The 20,892-nt window shown below is 41.3% G+C and overlaps 1 protein-coding gene across 2 annotated transcripts in view; it reads right to left on the reverse strand.

The window, feature by feature from the left end:
* adamts16 (ADAM metallopeptidase with thrombospondin type 1 motif, 16) overlaps positions 1 to 20,892 on the reverse strand; it is a 247,140-nt gene that overhangs the window by 175,045 nt on the left and 51,203 nt on the right. The window lies entirely within an intron of this gene.

Genomic DNA, 20,892 nt, shown 5'->3' on the forward strand with positions numbered 1-20,892 from the left:
TTAACGTTACTTCCTATGGTAAATGCACAACAACACACGTTAACATTAGGTATAAATTTTAAGCAAATTTTTAATATCAGATAATTATCCTCATTAAACCAACACACTGGCAGATAATAGGCAAAGGAATCCAAATATTATTATTTCACAATGTGATTTCTGAATAATAAGGTGAGCTTATATCAGCAATTACCCTATTTATTACATTGTCTGTTTTGGGATGGGAAAATTTCCAACAAGTTTTTTGGGCTATAAGATCAAAGACCTGACCTAATCTAAGTGGAAAGGTCACAGTCACAATGATGTTGGTTTGGACTTGGACCAGCGAGATTATGTTCTACATGATCTACTTCTAGCACCAATTCCATTGAAGGAATATCCCACCTTTGATCTTTCCTCATAACTCAGATCTTCTACACTGAGGTTAGTCCCTTTATGGTTCTCAGTCTATTGTCCAAATGTGGACATGAACCTTGATAAGAATTGATCATAGTATTCAAGGTTTCAAAAGAGTCTACAGCACGGCCAGTACAAAATACACTTAGATTGCTGCTTTTTAGATTTAACTACATAGAAGTATTAGAATTGAAAGTGATGAGTGAGTGGACATCAATAGCGGTTTATCTAATTTACAAATGGTTAAACATGTTGGCAGTAAAAGGCATTCAACTCTCCATGAACATGCCAGGCCACAATGCATTCTGAAGTAACTCCATGTTTCCTGAAAGATTCATGCCCATTTTCTCAACAGCCGATTTATTCTCTCCAAGAGGAGTTCTGCTCCTTCCATTGCAACAAAGTCATTCCAGCTAAATTCACAAATGACGTTCTCTGTTAGTATGACTACAATGCAGTCTCACCCTCCTTTGCATCTCTACAGGCTTTGATATGACCAACTACCTCATTATATGACTTTTTAAAAGGAAGTATAATAACTTGTATGAACTTACAAATTGTAATAGAAATTTTACTTCACACTGTAATTGATTAAAATACTCAGCAGCACAGTTTGCCACAGAAGCTGCATGGCAAGTACAAAAAACAGCAAAGGTTGTTTGAGTTACTAAATAACCGTATAAGCATTTCAGTGCTTCATATTATGGAGATGATGTTAAGAATCCAATTTTTTGACATTCAGCTTTAAAGCATAATGTAAAGCTACATATTATTTCAATCAACAAGTCTCTGCCTACTTTTGCATATTTTAATAACAAACATGTTTTTCAAAATTCATTTATGGAATACAGGTATTGGGGGTTACACCACTATTTATTGCCCTGACCAAATTGCCTTGAGGAAAGTGGTAAATGCAGTCAATGAGGGTGGATATACCCAAATGCTGTTCGGAAAGGTATTCCAGGATTTCGGTCCAGCATCAATGAAGAAACAGTGATACATTTCCGAGTCGGAATTGTGCATGGTTTGGAGGGGAACATGGAGGTGGTGGTGTTTCCATGCATCAGCTGCTGTTACACCTTCCAGGTATTGGGGAGGGGGGCGGTGGTGGTGGGACATCCTCAGTCATGGGGTCTATCATTGAAAGTCAGCAGGGCTATCAGGGACAAAAGCTTGGGAAATCAGTTGTGAAGACTGGAGTCAGCATGCTGGGGAGCAGAGGGGACAATGATTGTGAAGGGAAGCAATTCAACATACAGAAATGGGAGACAATAGTGCATTGGAATACACAGGTTACTGCAGAAGGGTGGTAATTAACTGAGTCACAACACCCTGGCTTTGATGGAAGGGGGCACAAACAGTGTAGCATGATTATTGGCCTGGCTAAGCTGTAGGTCCAGTGGACTGTGTATCATGGGAAGATGAAGAATTAAATGAAAAGGTTGTGTGGGAATGTGTGGAAGCTCTGAACTGATAGAATCATAATTCTGGATTAGTGGTGCTGGAAGAGCACAGCAGTTCAGGCAGCATCCAAGGAGCTTAGAAATCGATGTTTCGGGCAAAAGCCCTTCATCAGGAAACATAAGACATGCAAGAAAGGAAGGATCAAGACAGTTTCAAGGGTCTGGATTACCAGCCTAAGCTGATGAAGGGCTTTTGCCCGAAACGTCGATTTCGAAGCTACTTGGATGCTGCCTGAACTGCTGTGCTCTTCCAGCACCACTAATCCAGAATAAGCTTGCAACTCTGCCAAGGGCAACAATGTGTTGCCTTCCATCTTCAGCTGAATCGCAATTGTCCAAGGAAAAATGGCTGCAAGCATCCGGATTGGCAAGTCTAGGACTCGCATCATCCTTCAATAAATACTGAACAACAAGATGATGATGCAGGTGAAGATCCCCGTGAAACATGCAGGAGGGACAGGAAGCTCGTAGTGCAACATCCTTGATGTCATTTCCTCCAGGAGTGACAGTTGTGCTGCTTAGAGGGAATATTGTTGTTTACCCCCAAGTGTAAGGCCATATAGACCACACACACAGTATTGCATTATAATATGGCACTCTCAACACAGACACAAACAGAAAAAACTCCCAGTCCACCAACGTCTAAGCCATCTGTCACCATCAATCAAATTTCTTAGAGGTCTGTGCCAAATAACATGGGAATTGCCTGACACCTATATTCTTGAGAACTTCCTTGTTCCAATTCATTTCAAAGGTCTGATGCCTTACCAGGATAGTGACTGGAGACAAGCAGGATCATGGCTGAAGACTTCGTGATGTAACCCTCACTTGAGAACAAATGCATATACATTGCTCCCATCCTTCTACCAGGGCAATGGTAGTGCAGATGATAAGCCCCCTGAAGATGAGGTTCCAATGATGGGATTGGTTTGAGATGGCCTTACAATACACTTCAGAGAGTGCCATATAATCCTAGTATGCCACGCCCTTCACAATTGAAGGAGATGAGAAGGAATGTGGTAGAAGCTGTAGAGCTGGGAGGATGGCATAAATTTTCCGCGGAGGTAAACAAGGACTTTGAGCTGGAGGAACATCACTGTCAGCATGATCAATTGTTACTGTGTTGGCACAATAGTCCAGATATGACATAACTGATACATGGTCCAGTAAATGGGAGTTGAGTGTGGTGGTCATTCACTGATTGTAAATTTGTTGCTGCTTGAAAGCAAATAGTCCGTGCCTGTTCCCAGAAACAACTGCAGCCCTCTTTGTTTGTGTTATTTCTTTGCTTTTGCCCAATAAAGTTTACATTTTCTTTGTTTGAAGGCTTTCCCCCACAGTGAACAATGAGATGTGTTGCGCCAGACATTAGGGAAAGTGCAGCACTCCCTGATAGTGTTCCAACATCGTACAGTACTAAGGATGGATAGACTGTAACTTGAGCTACAAGAACCAATGACTGTTGATCAGACAGGGTGGTAACTAAAATAGTACTGCAATGGAATGCAAATTTGTGTTTGCATGAATTGTCACCTGTGCCACCTATGCCCATGCAGAATCTGCTAGTTTTGTTGCCTGTGAGCAGTTGCTGACTGGCAGTACTTAATCTGCCATACAGTTGGGCTTTAAGTATGTTGCCAGAGGCAAGCTCCCATTCTGTGGTGAGTACTTCCCCTGCTGGTGAGCACATACTGGAGTAACATGCACACCATAAATGTATGGTGCACACAGAAGGCAAGCAGCATAAAATTGCACAAGAACATTTCCTGGGAGAGAGGTAAGCTCTGTACGTAATCATCATTTTAGCAAAATACTCTCCTTTTTTAAATGACTTTGCTCAATTATGAATGTTTGGCTGAGTTTCGAAAGCTTCAGCTCAGCAGGTATTCTTGAACCAATAGTAGGTGCACGAACTGTAATGACAGTGCATGTCTTTGATGTGGTTCTTTGGTTGTTTAATAGACACTTAAAGGATTACAGAAGTTGGTTACCCTTCGTTTCTTTTAAACAAAGGATTGTACATTTATATTGTGTTTCCTCTGACTATTGGAGGTTTACTTTTTCTTTTCCCCAATAATTTTCAAGATCATTCCCATTGCGCTTGCATTGCTTCTAGGGGATATATATAGTAAGTACTGGGTGAGTGGCATTGGAGGATTAATTGGTGAGGAGGGAGGGCATAGAGGTGCCATGGAGTGACATAGATGGTCTGCGTAGGTACAGGAGTGGGGGGGGGAACATACATGGATGCATGAAGCAGTTACGGATGAGCTTAAATGGCACAGGGTGGGTGAAGGGTTGAGGGAGGTGAAGAATGAATTGTAGAGGCCATGTGAACAACCTTGAGAGCTTGGCTACTGTTTTTCAGAGCTGCAGCAAGCCTTTTATCCCGTCCACCTCTGCACCCACACGCCTTGCACAGCTCACAAAATGCACTATGAACCCAACCCCTGTGTGAAAAATAGAAAATGGAGTGCAAAGTCACACTTTGCGGCAGCTTTGCAGTTTCCCAGCTTTGTTCAAAGATTCAGCCCATATTTTTTATTTAAACAGTAAAGCGGGTTATAATGAGGGTTACAGCAAAAACGATATGGAAACCATGCCACTTTACTAACATATATCGAGTCATTCTATGGCACTTTCCTGTGTTGATCATTACCATCAATGCACAGGAAAAATCAGAAGCAGGCCAGCAGTAAAAATGGATGGCTTCCAAGTAGACATTCAGCTCAATACGAAGGCGCTATCCCTTCCAGCTACTGCTGGCAGGGTATGCAAATTGTTGCAACTGTTCGTCAAGTCCACATGAAGTGAACCTAAAACACTTAAGAATCATTTAAAATAGGGAAAACATGAAAAATCAAAACCATTTTGAATCAGAATCGAAGAAGTAGTCATGAGGACAAGAAAAAGGAATTGGCAATGAATGGAGAGTGCACACAATTACATTTGATGAATTCAATTACTGTGATGGGGGTGCGGTTGAGGGTGGGGCAGTAGAATTAGAACAGAACAATAAAACCCTAAAATAGTTAGCTAAGAAGTTCTGAAGTTAGAGAGAAACATCAAAAAAGCAGTTTGCATTGATGCTTCAGCATGCCACAATCTCTCACTGAGATGACTAAATCCACTTGGAAATTCAGGGACAAAATCTTTACTTTGTAAATTCTGGTTTTATATTTAAACTGCAACACTTCAGCCAAATCTGGGGGAGACTGAGGTGCAGTGATATTGTCACTGGGCTTGTAATAGAAGGGACTAAACTAACAATCTGAGGAGACAGGTTCAAATCCAACTGAAACAGCTGGTACAATTTAAATTCAATTAATAACATCTGGAATCACAAAACTAGTGATGGCAACACATCTGGCTGACTTGTGTCCTTTCAGAAGGAAATCTGCTTTCCTTACCAGTCTGGTCTCTACGTGACTCCAGATCCACAGTAATGTGCTGCTTTTTAACTTCCTTCTGAAGCAGCTCAGCTACCCACTCAGTTCAAAGGTCATTAGGGATGGGGTACAAATGTTGACCTTGTTATAAAGAACTTATTTGAAATGACTAACTAGTTATCTGTATGATCCAGCGATTGATTATCAAGGATCATTAGTTTGGACTTCAGCTGCATGGTATCAAAAATTGAGTACTTTCTGCTTTTCAATTTATTCTTGGGACAGATGAATCAGTGGCAAGGCAGGATTTATTGTCCAGCACTAGTTGTGCAGAGGACATAATAGCCAGCCATAATCGTACAGAACTCAAATCACAAATTTGCAGCACACGTGGCAGATTCCGATACATCAAAGACATTAATAAACAAGCTAGGTTTTTACAAAGCAATTGTTTGCATGGACACTTTTTATTTCTGTATTTCTGGTACCAGGCCACAGTTTCAGATTTATTTGAATTCTGTTTCACAAACTGCTGGGGTTCAAGCTCAAGATTACTTGTTGTTGGTCCAGGACCAATGCCATCATCAGGCTCTCAGTTCATTATTAGCAGTGCTTGAATGATCAGGCTTTAAATGACAGAAATATCTAATTCTTCACTCTCAGCATAGGTTTGATTCTCCTGCTCCTCGGATGCTACCTGACCTACTGTGCTTTTCCAGCATCACACACTCAACTCTAATCTCCACCATCTGCAGTCCCCACTTTCTCCTTGTTCAATATATCGTTGCAGTTACATGACACTGTAACTTTTTGCTATAAGTTCTGTATCTTATGATCCTGCTCCACAGCTACCTAATGAAGGAGCAGCATTCTGAAAGCTAGTACTTCCAAATAAATTTGTGGGACTACAACTTGGTGTTGTACGATTGTTAACTTTGTCCAACCCAGTCCAACACTGGTACCTCAACATCATGAGTATTATCTGTGACAGAGCAGAGTATCTTTACAATAATGGGCACTTGCTGTGAGGATGGGGTAAGGTGAATCTTTTCAATCCTAAAAAAGCTTAGGAAATGAACACAAATGCCAATCAGGAGGTCTAAACTTGACAGAATTCTTTTGGAAGGGTGGGATACCATTTTGGACAAACAAGATTCCATTTTGCAGATAGGATGTGACAACTTTGGAAGATCAGTTAGCTTTTGGGAGAAGTAAAGTGCGTTACAGGATTTTAAAAACAGAGATAAATGTGTATACAAAGTGTATAAACTTATCAGAGCTGTAAAACTGAGAAGGAATTTAGATTTCCTGCACTTCAAATATTTGATAAATTGTCTGTAGTGTTGAAATAAAATAGGAGTACTGGTGACCATGTAACAACCACATTCACATATGAAACCATGTATTTTAAGTGGTCCCAGCACAATTATGGCACAGGTCCGAATTACACTTACCTTTTTGTCAGACATGCAAAATCTTCCTTACTCCAATTCTACTCATCCCTCTCCCTCACCTCTTTTTCCAATACACTGAAGAGTTTACCAGAGATCCCTCCTGTACTGACCATGAACTGGAAAATTTCAATAATATTGTTTCAAATTCCTACCCTCTCTCACCCAGTCCACTTCTGACTCTTCCCTTCTCCTCCTAGACTTTTCAGACTCCATTCCTGGAAACTAGTGATCATCTCAGATTCACTACAATTCAACAGACTCCCAGAGCTCGGTGGGATCATACTGTATTTCACATGTTTTCGTTCTCACCTCTTCCCCAATGATGGGGTTCCTCTCATCCTCACCTTCCACTTCACCCTTTCTCGTCTCCTCCTTCCTTGAAACAAAATTTTTGAAATTTTCCAGTTCATGGTCAGTGCAGGAGGGATCTCTGGTAAAGTCTTCAGTGTATTGGTAAAAGAGATGAGGGGGCTGGGTAGAATTGGAGTAAGGAAGATTTTACATGTCTGACAAAAAGGCAAGTATAACTCGGACCTGTGCCATGATTATGCTGGGACTACTTAAAATACATGGTTTCATATGTGAATGTGGTTGTTACATGGTAAGGACTCCGTTGAATTCTCAGCATCTCAAACTTTGATGCCTCGGCTCTGAGTGATCCAATTTTCCACATCAGCAATTTTTGAAGGCCTTCTTCCTCAACCAATGACTTCCTCCCACATGATTAAAAGGAATCTTGTCCATGTACAACTTATTTCCCACACTTCTGTCCTCACCCCTTACTTCTCCCTCAGAAACTATACAAAAGTTTCCTCTTATGCTCATCTTCCATTCCACCATTCTCCAGAAGTAATGGATCATATTCAGCCATTTCTGCCATCTCCAGCATGATGCAAGCAAAACAGCTTCTTCCCCCATCATATCTGTTCTAACATTGAAACACCTCTCACTTTTGATTGGTCTTCCTTAGTTCCCAATGTAGTATTTCCACCCAGTTGTCAAGTCCCTTCACTGTATGTGATCCATTTCACATCTTTTAGCTCTCAAACCTTCCCCAAAGATGGGGGTCCTCTCACCCTCACCTCACCAAGTCACTGCATTCAACAGGACAATCTCTACCACCTTCTTCTGCTCCAGCGTGATTCCATCACCAAACATATCTCTCCCTGACCTCTCTTTCAGAAGTCCAAAGAAACCACTTCTATCACAACATCCTGATCCACTCTTCCATAACCCCTAACAATGCCACCCTTGCTCACTGCACCTTTCCAAACACATTCAGAGATGCTATAACAGTCACAGCTCCAACAACACTCAAGACGTTTGACACCATCCAGGACAAAGCAACCCATTTGATTGGCACCACATCCTCAAACATTCAGTTCCTTCCCTACCAATGCTCAGTTGCAGCAGTGTGTACCATCTAATAAACGCATTGCAAAAATTCACCAAGGCTCCAGAAATAGCACTGTTTAAAATCCACAATCACTACCATCTGGAAAGACAGCAGCATCAGAGATGTGGGAGCACCAGATCCTGCAAGATCCCCTCATCACTCTGACTTGGAAATATGTCACCGTCCTATCAGTGTCACTGGAACTCCCAAACAGCATAAGAAGTGTACCAACACCAGAATACAGTAGTTCAAAAAGGCAGCTCACCATCACCCTCGCAACAGCGATGGGCAACAAATCCTGACCCAGCCAATGAAGCTCACATCCCCTGAATGAATTATAAAAATGATTTTGTCTTATCTTTTCCTTCTCCCAAACAATCCTTCTAACTGAAGTTGAGATTTGCTTCTACTTCTTTCAATTAAGGACGCTGTATTCATTGGTCACAATGTGGTCTACTCTACAATGGGTAGAAGAAATACTGTAAAGTCTGGGTGACTGCTCAGTTCAGTCCCCCAGCTTAACTCTTGAGCTACCCATCACTTAATTCTCCACCTTGCTTTCACTTGCTTAATCTGAAATATTGTTCAAATGAAGTGCCATGGATTATCTTCTTTTCTCAGTCTAAAATGCCCAAACCTTACCTTGTGACTACATTCCCATGCTAGACCCTCTAGCAAGGTGAACCAGCATCTCAGCAACTATCCTATCAAATCTTTTCAGAAATAGTCTACATTGTAAGATCATCTCTTGTCGGAGGGTTTCCGAAAAGATTTACAATAATGTTGCTGGGACTGGAGGGTTTGAATTAGAAAGGACAGACTGGATAGGCTGGGACATTTTTCACTGGAGCGAGAGAGGTTGGGAGGTGATCTTACAGAGGTTTAGAAAATCATGAGGAGCACAGATAAGGTGAATAGCAAAGGGTTGGGGAGTTCAAAAGTAAGGGCATATTTTTCAGGTGAAGGAAGAAAAGTTTAAAAGGGTGATTTGTATGTGGAATGAACTGTCAGAGGAAGTGGTAGATGCAGGTACATAAATAGGAAACATTTCGAGGGATTTGGGTCAAAGGCAGGCAAATGTGACTGGATTAGCTTGGGAAACTTAGTCAGCATGGACGAGTTGGACTGAAGGGTCTGTTTCTGTGCTGTACGACTCTATTATAATGCTGAATGTAGACTCGAGACTGACAACTCAGCAATGACCGATGCACCAAGTGTCTATTGGGCCCTGCAGAACCTCACTACATCTGGCAACTTGTGTTAAAATTGGGAGAGCTGTCCTGCATTACTATTCAAGGAATACAATCATACTAAGAATTACAGCTTTAAGCAAACTCCAAACGTTTTTAAATTAGCATCACTGTTTTGAGTTACCTATCAGAAATGATAGGCAGAAGAGGGTACTGCAGATGCTGGAGATTAGAGTCAAAACTAGAGTGGTGCTGGAAAAGCACAGCAGGTCAGCCAGCATCCAAGGAGCAGGAAAATCAACGTTTCAGGCAAAAGTCCTTCAGCCCATTGAAATGACGATTTTCCTGATTTTTGGATGCTGCCTGACCTGCTGTGCTTTTCCAGCACCACTCTAATCTTATCAGAAATGATAGCACAGTGGGAGGGATTGGATCACAGAGTCCTCAATGTTGGTTCTGGATCCCAAGAGATCTTTTGGCACAGTTCAACCATGAACAAAAAAATCTCTTGCAGGTTGCCACCTTCTCTCAGCTTTTGAGCCTATATGCCAATATTCTTCCAAATTGGACATCATATGATGCTAGCCTGAGTCTAGGACGGCTGATAAAAAGGAAACAGTGAAAAGATCCATTTGACCTTGCCCTCAACGACCTACTTTAGATGAGATTAGATTCCCTACAGTGTGGAAACAGGCCCTTCGGCCCAACCAGTCCACACCGACCCTCCAAAGAGTAATCCACCCAGACCCATTTCACTCTGACTAACGCACCTAACAGTTTGGGTAATTTATCATGGCCAATTCACCTGACCTGCACATCTTTGGACTGTGAGAGGAAACCAGATCACCTGGAGGAAACCCTCGCAGACACGGGGAGAATGTACAAACTCCACACAGACAGTCACCCGAGGCTGGAATCAAACCTGGGACCGTGAGGCAGCAGTGCGAACCACTGAGCCACCGTGCCGTCCAATATACCTATTTTATACCTATCCATAAGTGATGATAAAGAGTGATGACCATATAGTCTTTGCAGAGACAACTCCTAACTTTGAGAAAACTCTCCATGCTGTATGGCACTACTACCATTCTAAATGAGAGTGATTCAGAACAAATCCAGCAGGACAAAAGTGGGCATGCAAGAAGTGCTGTGTACTGTTAGCAACAGCAGAATTGCAGTCAAGTGCAGTTTGTATCATTGCCATGTCTTTGATTGCAATATCAGATCAAAGACCCAGTGATGAAATCCAAAATTAGGGTTAAGTCATAAAGAATCAGAAAACACTAACAGCAAAAGAATGGTCATTTGAACTTAATGTTGCTTTGAGTATTTGATACAACACATGCTGACATGCATTGAAATAGATCATATACTCAACCTTTACGTCCAGAGGGGTTCATTAAAGTCTATGGGGGAGGAGGTTGAACTGAGGATGCTTTTAATAGGGTTTATAACTGCTTTTAACACTACAGTCTGTTAGCATTTATAGTATTTAAAATATTTTTGTTCTAAAATTGCTTTGCTGTTTGCACCAAAGTATGTACACTTTCAGTTTTGACTTGTTAAAAAAAAATACAATTGTTCACAGATTTCAATTTTTGTTGTTTTTTTAATCCACATTTTGTACAAAAATTGTCAATGAATATTTGGGAAAACAGATCAATCAAAAGAAGATAGAAGAAGTAAGATTGTGACTAGTCATTCATTTACTGCAAAAAGTGAAGTGATTGTAATGGTTCCGGTCAGAAATCTATTTTCTTCACAAGTTTTCATGTGTTCTGATCAGAGGTAAGCCCTCACTCAGTAGAGATTTGGGAGGGTTAGGCTAGAAATGAGGAGATGAAACAATACATTATCACATGGGCCAATATCCTCTTGACAGGAAGTTTTCCTCCAGCTCTTAAAGCCTACATTATCTGGCCAAAACAAGTGTCACTGAATTAAGGTAGGTTATCAATCGTAGCAAGATTTAAAAGATAGACCCTGGTTTAACCTGCCCTCCTCAATGGAGTCTTTCAAGCAACAGGAAGTTCTATGCCCACAGGGAAAGGGAGATGAAAAAGCAATAACTGGTGGTCAGAATAAATTGCATTGGCTATCTATTACAGTGACGGCAAAAAGCAACAACAAGCAAATTGGAATGGACACCAGCTGGTAGGAGCAGCCAGATTAGATAGTGTTTTGATGATGTTCTCGTCAAAAAAACTTTGCGTTTACAAAAATATAAAAAGTAGCTCTTAAAATGGAAGGATACAGAATTCACCTTTCTGACTGGCATGAGCTGTGTAAATCCTTTTAGAGTCATACGCTTTTACGTGCATTCCACAGCTCATATAAAACACAGTTCAGATTGAAAACTAAATTCAAACTTCACTCACCCCAGCATGAAAAGACAATAAGGTCAACGGACTCACCCACGTTTGATAAATGTGTCACATAAGTGCTGGAGATAATACTTGAAAGAGGGGTTGCAACTCTTCAGGGGAGGTATTACTTAATTTTCACAATGTCCTAAGTGTTGTAAAGGAAAATACCTATGCTTTCTAAAATGCTCCTTCTATCCAGCTTTAAAAATAAACTGCAACAGATATGAAAACCCCAGAACGATAAGGCACAAGGTTCCTCAGATATTGTGTCCCAGACTTCATTGCAACAGAACCAGGGCAATAAAAGAGAAATTAATGTCCCCTTCCAAAAACCTTCCCTCTCCCTGATTTACCTTGGTGTCAATCAGTCACCTCTGAGCCCTGCAGTTTTGCCACAAAATTAAAATTGTCAAATGATGTCTCAGCCCTACTCCCAATCGTCCTTGTATTTACAATTTGAAATGAAATTGATAACTTTTGAGAAAAGATATAAAAAGGAATATATGGAGTTATACCCGAAATATGCTAATCTAGGATGATAAATTGAAATCAACAAATTCACAAAGAATTCATAAATCTTCTCAACCCAAATATATATTCTTTTTTCTTGCTAAATGTAGAATTATCTAATTCCCTTTTGAATTCTTTGACAAAGGCAGTCTCTAATTTGACTAAGTGACTGTCTATTTTAATCAATGAGTAATTGTGAAGAGATTTTTCTGTGGCATTAAGCACATTTTTTCCCCTTTACTATGAAAAATAGATCTCAACCTTATCCATCTGGTTATGCCTTTCATTATTTTCAAAAAATAAACACACCGCCTTCTTATCTTTTTTTTGTACAAATGGAAGTTGGTGCAGGTTTTTTGCCTTTCAGAACTTAGTGAAAATCTGAAAATTATCTTAAGTAGCCTTTATTGCACTTTGTTAAAATCATGATTCCAGTATCAGTTTTTATTTCATAGAGGTAGTTTGATAAGATTTGATACCCCAAATGAGATTTTCTCTCTGTTTCAAAAACTCTGAATATGAATTCCATGGATGGATTTTTTTATAGCTCTTGTTCGACACCCAGAATACCTTCTATTGTTGATTTGGTAGGGCAATTGACAATTTGAGTGACTTTAAAAACTTACATCTTGTTAAAAAAAACTGCACTCTCTAACTTCTAACTTTTCGTAGTCAAAGTGTTTTAGAGCCACTGAAGTACTTTTTGAAATGCAGTCACCATCGTGATCTGGAAACACAGCAAATAATTTGTGCACAGGTGACTCTAATGCCTCTCCCTCAATGACGGCAGAACAAAAGAACCGATCATTGAGTACAGGAAGAAAGGAGGAGAATATGCCCTCATCTATATTAACACATAGGAGGTCGACAGGGGCGAGAGTGTCAACTGTCAACCTGTCCTGGACTTCCGATGTATATGTGATGGTCCAGAAAGCACAGCCATACCACTTCTTCCTCAGGCAGCTTAGGAAATCCATCCTATCCATAAGGACCCTCACCAACTTCTACAGATGCACCATAGATAGCATACTATCAGGGTGCATAAGAGCCTGGTACAGCAACTGCTCTGCCCAGGACTGTAAGAAAAACTACAGAAGGTTGTGTGCACAGCTCAGACCATCATGGAAGCCAAACTCCCATCCACGGACTCCACTTACATCACTCGTTGCCATGGAAAGGCTGTTAACATCATCAAAGACCCCTCCCACCCCAGTAATGCTCTCCTCCGCCTCTTCTATTAGGCAGAAGATACAGAAGCTTGAACACTCGGACCAACAGGTTCAAGAACAGCTTCTTCTCTGCTGTTATTCGACTGGTGGATTGACTCTCTAACTTCAAATAATGTTGATCTTGCTTCGCACATCTCCTGTGCAGTGCAACTTGCATACTTCACTCTAAGGACCCCATGATCTGCATGAAAAAACAGAAGTTGCTAGAGCAGCTCAACAAGTCTGGCAGCATCTGTGAAGAGAAATCAGAGTTAATGTTTCAGGACTGGTGACCCTGAAGCACCCTATTATCTGTATGTCCTTGCTTACTATGATCTGCCAATACTGCTTGCAAATAAAGCCTTTCACTATATTTAGGTACAAGTGATCACAATAAATTAAATCAAACAAGAATGTAAGAATGCGACACAATGGTAATGTGTTCAAAGATGCCCAACCAACTTGTGCAATAAGTTGCTGTAAAAGTTGATTAGAAAAGTGTTAATGATCAGATTATCTGGGCTATTAATTGAGGGGTAATTATTGACCAGGAGACCGAAAATAGATCCTCTTCTTTGTCATAATGTCAAAAGGTCTTTTATAAATGCTTGAAAGAACAGAGGGGTTTGGTTATGTGTGATCCAATAGATAACACCTCTGACAGTTGAGCATTCTCTCAGTACTGCCATACCTTTTATGTTGGAAACCTGGATTGGGACTGGAATATAAAACTTAGTCACACCTTATGTCATATGACCATTTTTGTAACTTTTAGTATGAGTGTATAGAATTTAATGTGATTAATTTAGCCAATTGCCAACTTCCTCCACGTCAGTAAATTTACTTTCTGCTGACTTAGTAAATGCCTGGATTTCAGCAAGGTGAAGCTGAGAAGGCACATGCTTAAAACGGCGGAAGATGAATGCTTAGAAAGTTACAACAAAGAATCCCCATTCTGAAGGCAGTTAGATTTCCACAGAAATTTACAGCCCAAGAGAAAGGACATGTGCCCATTTCAGCCTGCCCATTCTCCCTCACTTACTTTTATTGCTTCTGTTTAAATTGCAGCTCAACCACTCTCTATGGTAGCAAGTTCAATATTCTGACCATTCCCTGAGTGAAGAACATTTCATCAATTTATTTTTGGATTTATGGTAATGATCTTCTATTTATGGCCTCTATTGTTGATCCCTGCACAAGTGGTAAACGTCTTTCCCACTTCTCACCATAACCAATTCTCTCGTAATTTTAAAGACTACCTTCAAGTCACTTATGGGATGGTAGAATCTCTGCAGTGTGGAAGCAGGCCATATGGCCCATCGAGTTCACACTTATCCTCCGAGCAGCATCCCACCCAGACTCCTTCCTCAATCCCTGCATTTCCCACGGCTATTCCTGCACACCCCTGGACACTATGGGCAATTTAGCCTGGTCAATTCACATAACCTGCACATCTTTGGACTGTGGGATTAAACTGGATCACCCGGAGGAAACCAGTGCAGCCTGGGGGAGAATGTCTGTGTGGAGTTTGCACAAGTGCCCGAGGCTAGCCGGTCCCTGGCACCGTGAGTCAGCAGTGCTAACTGCTGAGCCACTGGGCCACCACTTTGCAGCCTCTAAAGAATCCTAGTCTGATAGGTCTATCCTGTTGGTGGTACTATCGTTGTAAATTTGATTGTAGAGCTTTCCCAAATGCGATTGGATGCAAATTCTCTTGTCGTAGTTTAGGAGGTATTTACACAAGTGCTTGTAAAAGAGAGAAGTGTTACTTCCCTCCCCTCCCCACCAACTGCAGTCACTGTTAGAAATAAATGCGGTGCACAGTTTGTGCTGAAAAAGGTTTCATTAATTGCAAATGATTTACTTTGTTCTTTGCTGGTGTTCATGGAGAGAACTTCTGCTCTAAAAATAGTGCCACGTGATATTTTAAATCCCTTTGGGCAAGTAGAGACTTGAATTGATGTCTCATCTGAAAGGCTACATCTTCTAAAAAGACAGCATTTGCTCAAGATTGAAATGTCAGTTTGATTCCATGATAGGGTTGCATACAACAATCTCATTTTAGATCTATTTAAAGGAATAGGGAGGAAACATAAGATTTCAATCAGATTATTTCAGCTTAGTTTTAAGACTATGAAGTAAAGACCAAGCCTGTGGTGACAGGGAGTACTTTCCTAAAACCCCAGATCTCACTACTCAAAAGAATCTAACAGGTATACTACAAAGGTGTCTTCAAAATTGATCTGAGTACCTCCCGATGCTTCACAAGTGGCAAAGTTGAATGTGAAAATGTTGCAAATAGATTTCTTCCAGTGGACTTTCTTTATTATTTTCTCATTCTCTACCAAACAGCATTGTGGGTCTACCTACAGGACATGGACTGCACCAGTCCAAGCTGGCAACTTACTATCATTTTCTCATGGGCAACTGGGGACACATGTCCAGCCCTCACTCTTAGCCCCTTGACCGGACTTAACCTGTCCATCTTCCTTCCTGCTCCACATGTCCAACTGACCTATCACAATCAAGTACTCCGTCACCACAGGCTTGGTCTTTACTTCATATAGTCTTAAAACAAAGCTGAAATATAATCTGATTGACATCTTGTGTTTCCTCCCTATTCCTTTGCATCTGCATCCACCTACCTTTCCCCCAGCCCCATACCCCTCCCTCTACTTATTTCTCAGCCCCTTCCCCCCTCCCCAGTCCTGATGAAAGGTCTCGACTCTCCTGTTCCTCTGATGCTGCTTGACCTGCTGTGTTTTTCCCAGTTCCACTCTTTATCAACTCCGACTTTCCAGCATCTGCTGTCCTCATTATCTCCACGCATAGTAAGGTGCTAACCCAGTCAGCATTGCCATGCCCCACAAGTGAACTTAAAACAAAGAAATTAAGAAGTACCTTTTCACTTACAAAGCTAATTCAAACTTCTTAAAAATGCTATTCTCAATGACATTTCCAGATCTTCTATTTCTTTAAAGTGCCAATTGATTCAGAGGCAAACTGTGTTTATGCTTAGCACAGCTGTATTAGCTCATTTTACTCTCTGAGCTGAAAATCCAAAGCCAAATCGAAAGTCAAAAATCCTGAACTAATCCTTGTTAACACTTGACTTTCATGTGATCAGGTCTGGCACAGAGCACAACTCAGATTACGGATATTTACATTACAGCTTTAAGCTACCAGGCCCTTAGAAAATGACTTTGGGACAATCTATGAGAGAGAGTGATGTCAGTATGGCTGCACTTCCCTGTGACATATAGACCAATTCTTTTCTCTTCATTTCATTTGAGAAATACTTTGAGCACAGCAAAAGTCAGCGTGACAGCTTGGAAATTAGCATTCCTCAATTACTTTCAACTTTATAATTCAGTTCCATAAAATTCTGACTTGGAGATGCCGGTGTTGGACTGGGGTGTACAAAGTTAAAAATCATACAACACCAGGTTATAGTCCAACAGGTTTAACTGGAAGCACATTAGCTTTCGGAGTGACGCTCCTTCATCAGGGCACAACCACCTGATGAAGGAGTGACGCTCCGAAAGCTAGTGTGCTTCCAATTAAACCTATAGGACTATAACCTGGTGTTGTGTGATTTATAAAATTCTGATGTTTTAACCCCCTCTCCCATCCTGATGCCTCCACTCTCTTAAGGGTACAGTGTGATAAAGGGCTTTACAAAAGCACGCATCTTATACACCAAAGCCCCAAATTTCACTGAGCTGGATACAATAAATCAGCAAATTTCCTGACTTTGTAAACCCGATACAGAACTAGTGGGTGAAATGGCTGGGCCTATGTTTGAAGGACTTGATGCATTAGCTAAATGGAGATGGGCCTCTCACTGCCAGAAACAGGGTGGCCAAGTACAGAGGCAAGCTGTTTAGTAGGCCTACTGCTGTGATCTGAGACTTTGCCCAGTTATGATACCAACGGTATAATAAAACAGCTCTCTGAACCGCCACCATTCACTATCTCTCATTCCCATGCACTTCCCAAACCCACCATAACTTATGACCCACCCCGTAGCCACTATACTCATCATGCCAACTCATGCCGTTCTATCCAAGCCCATGGCCCGTCATATCTTCCAAGACAACCAATGTCCCTCTACTATCACCTACAGCTGCTCATACAGTCCATAACTTATGCCCCCTACCGGATCCTATGGCCCCCTCATAACTTCCTTGCCAATCTATGTCTGTTTATCCATTCCCATGATCCCTTATACCCTCTATGCCAACCTATGCAACTACAGTATTTATATAGCTAGCGCAGTTCAGCTCCTGGTCATTGGTAACACCACCAAATGTTGATAGTGGCTGATTCCATAATGATAATACCTATAAATGCCAAGGAAAGATGCTTAGATTTTCTCTTGTTTGAGATGGTCATTGTCAGAATTAACTACGTTTATCACCCAATTGACAGCCTTTGACTGGCAACAGTGGTTGAAATACAGGTGGCCTAGGGATTGATGCAGAACAAAGTCATCATGACTACTGTTTGAATAAAGGAGCACACCAGATGTACTTTAAAGGAGTAGAATCCCTTTCAGGTTCTTGCATATGGATGAGTTCAGATGAAGTACGTGCATGTAGCGCATAGGATGCTGTACCAAATCCTGCAATCCAATCTTATGCTTGTGCTCTTGTGGCCTGCTCATCTCTGGCAACAACAAATCAACTAAAGCTATTTCTTTGTGGATTGACAGTTGGAATGCACTGAAAACTGCAAAGTGTGAGTATATCTTCCAGCAGTAGACATGAAACGTGATAGATGTTAACAGCAATGCACAGCGCCACAGCCAAAGGCATTGCTGTCATACAGTCAGTCAGTCATACACTATGAAAATAGACCTTTTGGTCTAACTTCACGCCAATCAGACATCCCAATCTGACCTAGTTCCATTTGCTAGCATTTGGCTCATATCCCTCTAAACCCTTCTTATTCATATACCCATCTAAACGTCTTTCAAATGTTGCAATTGTACCTGCCTCCACCACTTCCTCCAGCAGCTCGTTCCATACATGTACCACACTGTGTGAAAATGTTATTCCACAGGTCTTTTTCAAATCTTTTCCCGCTCATCTTAAACTTGTGTCCTCTAGTTTTGGACTTGCCCACCCTGGAAAAAGACATTGGCTATTCACCATATCCATGTCCCTCATGTTGTCTCCTTGCCCTTCTTGGAGGTTGCAGTTGTGCCCACAACAGTTGGTGATTTCAACCGCTCTTAGTGTGTCTCAAGAAACTGTCTTTGCTTAAGTTCAGGTCAGGTCGACAAGCAGGAGGCTGGAAGAACACAGCAAGCCAGGCGGAGAAGTCAAAGTTTCAGGTATAACCCTTCTTCAGGATTGGTAACAAGGAGGTGATAAACCCTCAAGAGCAAGTCGTGTCAATCCCAGTGTTTTAATGGAAGTAATTGAGAACATTGCAGATGCCTGAACCATAAATCTTCTGACGTTCTTTTGATTCAAAAATCATTCCTTTGAAATTAAAAGCTTGAGAGAAGTTTGGTGGCGGGGGAGGTGGTGTGGAGACATCAGCAAATTACAGATCACTTAGTCCAACATCTGGAATGTTGTCTGGAAATTACTATACTTAATGACATAGCGACGGAACACCTTGACAATTTTCTGCAGAGCAGAGATCATGGATTTGTAAAGAGCAGATCATGTCTGAAGAAGCCAAGTGATGTTATTTTTGAACAAGTGACTAATGCAGTGGCACAGAGATTTTTTGGCATGTTATTTCTTCACATTTCTGATCAGGACTCTGGTAAGAGACTATTAGCTGAAGTTGAAGTTCATGGATTAGATTAGATTACATTACAGTGTGGAAACAGGCCGTTTGGCCCAACAAGTCCACACCGACCCGCCGAAGCGCAACCCACCCATACCCCTACATTTACCCATTACCTAACACTACAGGCAATTTAGCATGGCCAATTCATCTGACCTGCACATCTTTGGATTGTGGGAGGAAACCGGAGCACCCGGAGGAAACCCATGCAGACACGGGGAGAATGTGCAAACTCCACACAGTCAGTCGCCTGAGGCGGGAATTGAACCCGGGTCTCAGGCGCTGTGAGGCAGCAGTGCTAACCACTGTGCCACCGTGCCGCCCAGTAATGGAATTGAAGGAAAATTGTTGACGTGGTTCAGAAATTAACTGCTCGTCAGGAGAGCAAGAGTAGCAATCATGAATAGGTTTCTGATTTGACAGGATGTGACTAATGGTGTCCAACAAAGATTGATGCTGGGGTCTCAGCTACTTACCACACTTACAAATGACATAAACAATGTTGTTACATGTTCACATTTACCAACACTTTGATAAGGGTCATCGTGAGCAATGTGGATTGGGGCAAAAAAATTACAGAGATACCGATAGACCAGTAAATGGACAGAATTATACAGCTTTTTGTGGAGATCACCAACTTTGGATTAGGCATAGAACTGGATACTTTATGAACTGCGAAAGTTACAAACAGTGGAGATCGAAGGAACTTGGAGATCTAGTTGCACAGATCATTATTATCAGGTAAGGAAAGTACTCAAGAAGATGAACAGAATGGTAGGCTTTGTATCTAAAGGAATAGAATTCAAGGTGCTGGATGTCATCTTATTCTAATACAATGCCCTAGTTCGACCACACCAGGAGTACGATGAACAATTGTGAGCACAGCACCTCATGAAGGATATACTGATCTTCGTGGGAGTGTAGTGAACCATAATGACAGTAGACTCTAAGTTAAGTTATAAGAAGGTATTATACAAGATGGGTTTGAATTCATTGGAATTTGAAATGTGATGGGTGCTTTGATTGAAGCTGGCAAAATATTAAAGGGAGGTAGCTTGGGAAAAACTGATTGTGCTTGTTTAAGTAGTAAGGGACTAGGGAGCACAATCCAAAAGGTAGAGCTAGATCATTCAAAAGGAAAACTCGAAAACATTCCGAAACACAGAGTGTGATAGAAGTTTAGAACTATTTTCTAGAAATGACAATCAAGACTAGATTAACTGTTAATTGTACATTTGAGGTTGAAAGGGATTTTGTTTTGAAACATGGGGAAAAGTTCAGCATATACAGTTAGGCCAAAGATAAGCAACAATCTTACTGAATGGAGGAAGAATGTCTTCAAGGGGCTAAATGGCCTCCTCTCAAATCTTATGTTCTTATATTTCCAAGGCAATTGCTCCCTAAAGGTCCTTGATGGATATTATGTTCTGTTGACACCAGTTCCATCCATCCCTCTCCTCAGTCTTTCAGCAATTTGACATGCTCTCCATAGCCCCTCCTCCTCCATTCGACATAACTTAAAAATTACTTAAGTACCAGCCATATCATTCCCAGCAAACTACTAAGACAGAGCACAGGTTGGAGTACAACATTCAATATGGCTGTGCTGGCAATACCCTCTGCTTGACAACATAACCTGCAATCTCAGTCTTCTGCCTGGAGTGCTAGGTGTACACTTGCAAGCCCTCTTAACAAGGTGGCATCCAGCTCACTTG

This window comes from Chiloscyllium punctatum, chromosome 8 (assembly GCF_047496795.1).
Source record: "Chiloscyllium punctatum isolate Juve2018m chromosome 8, sChiPun1.3, whole genome shotgun sequence".
NCBI classification, from domain to species: Eukaryota; Metazoa; Chordata; class Chondrichthyes; order Orectolobiformes; family Hemiscylliidae; genus Chiloscyllium; species Chiloscyllium punctatum.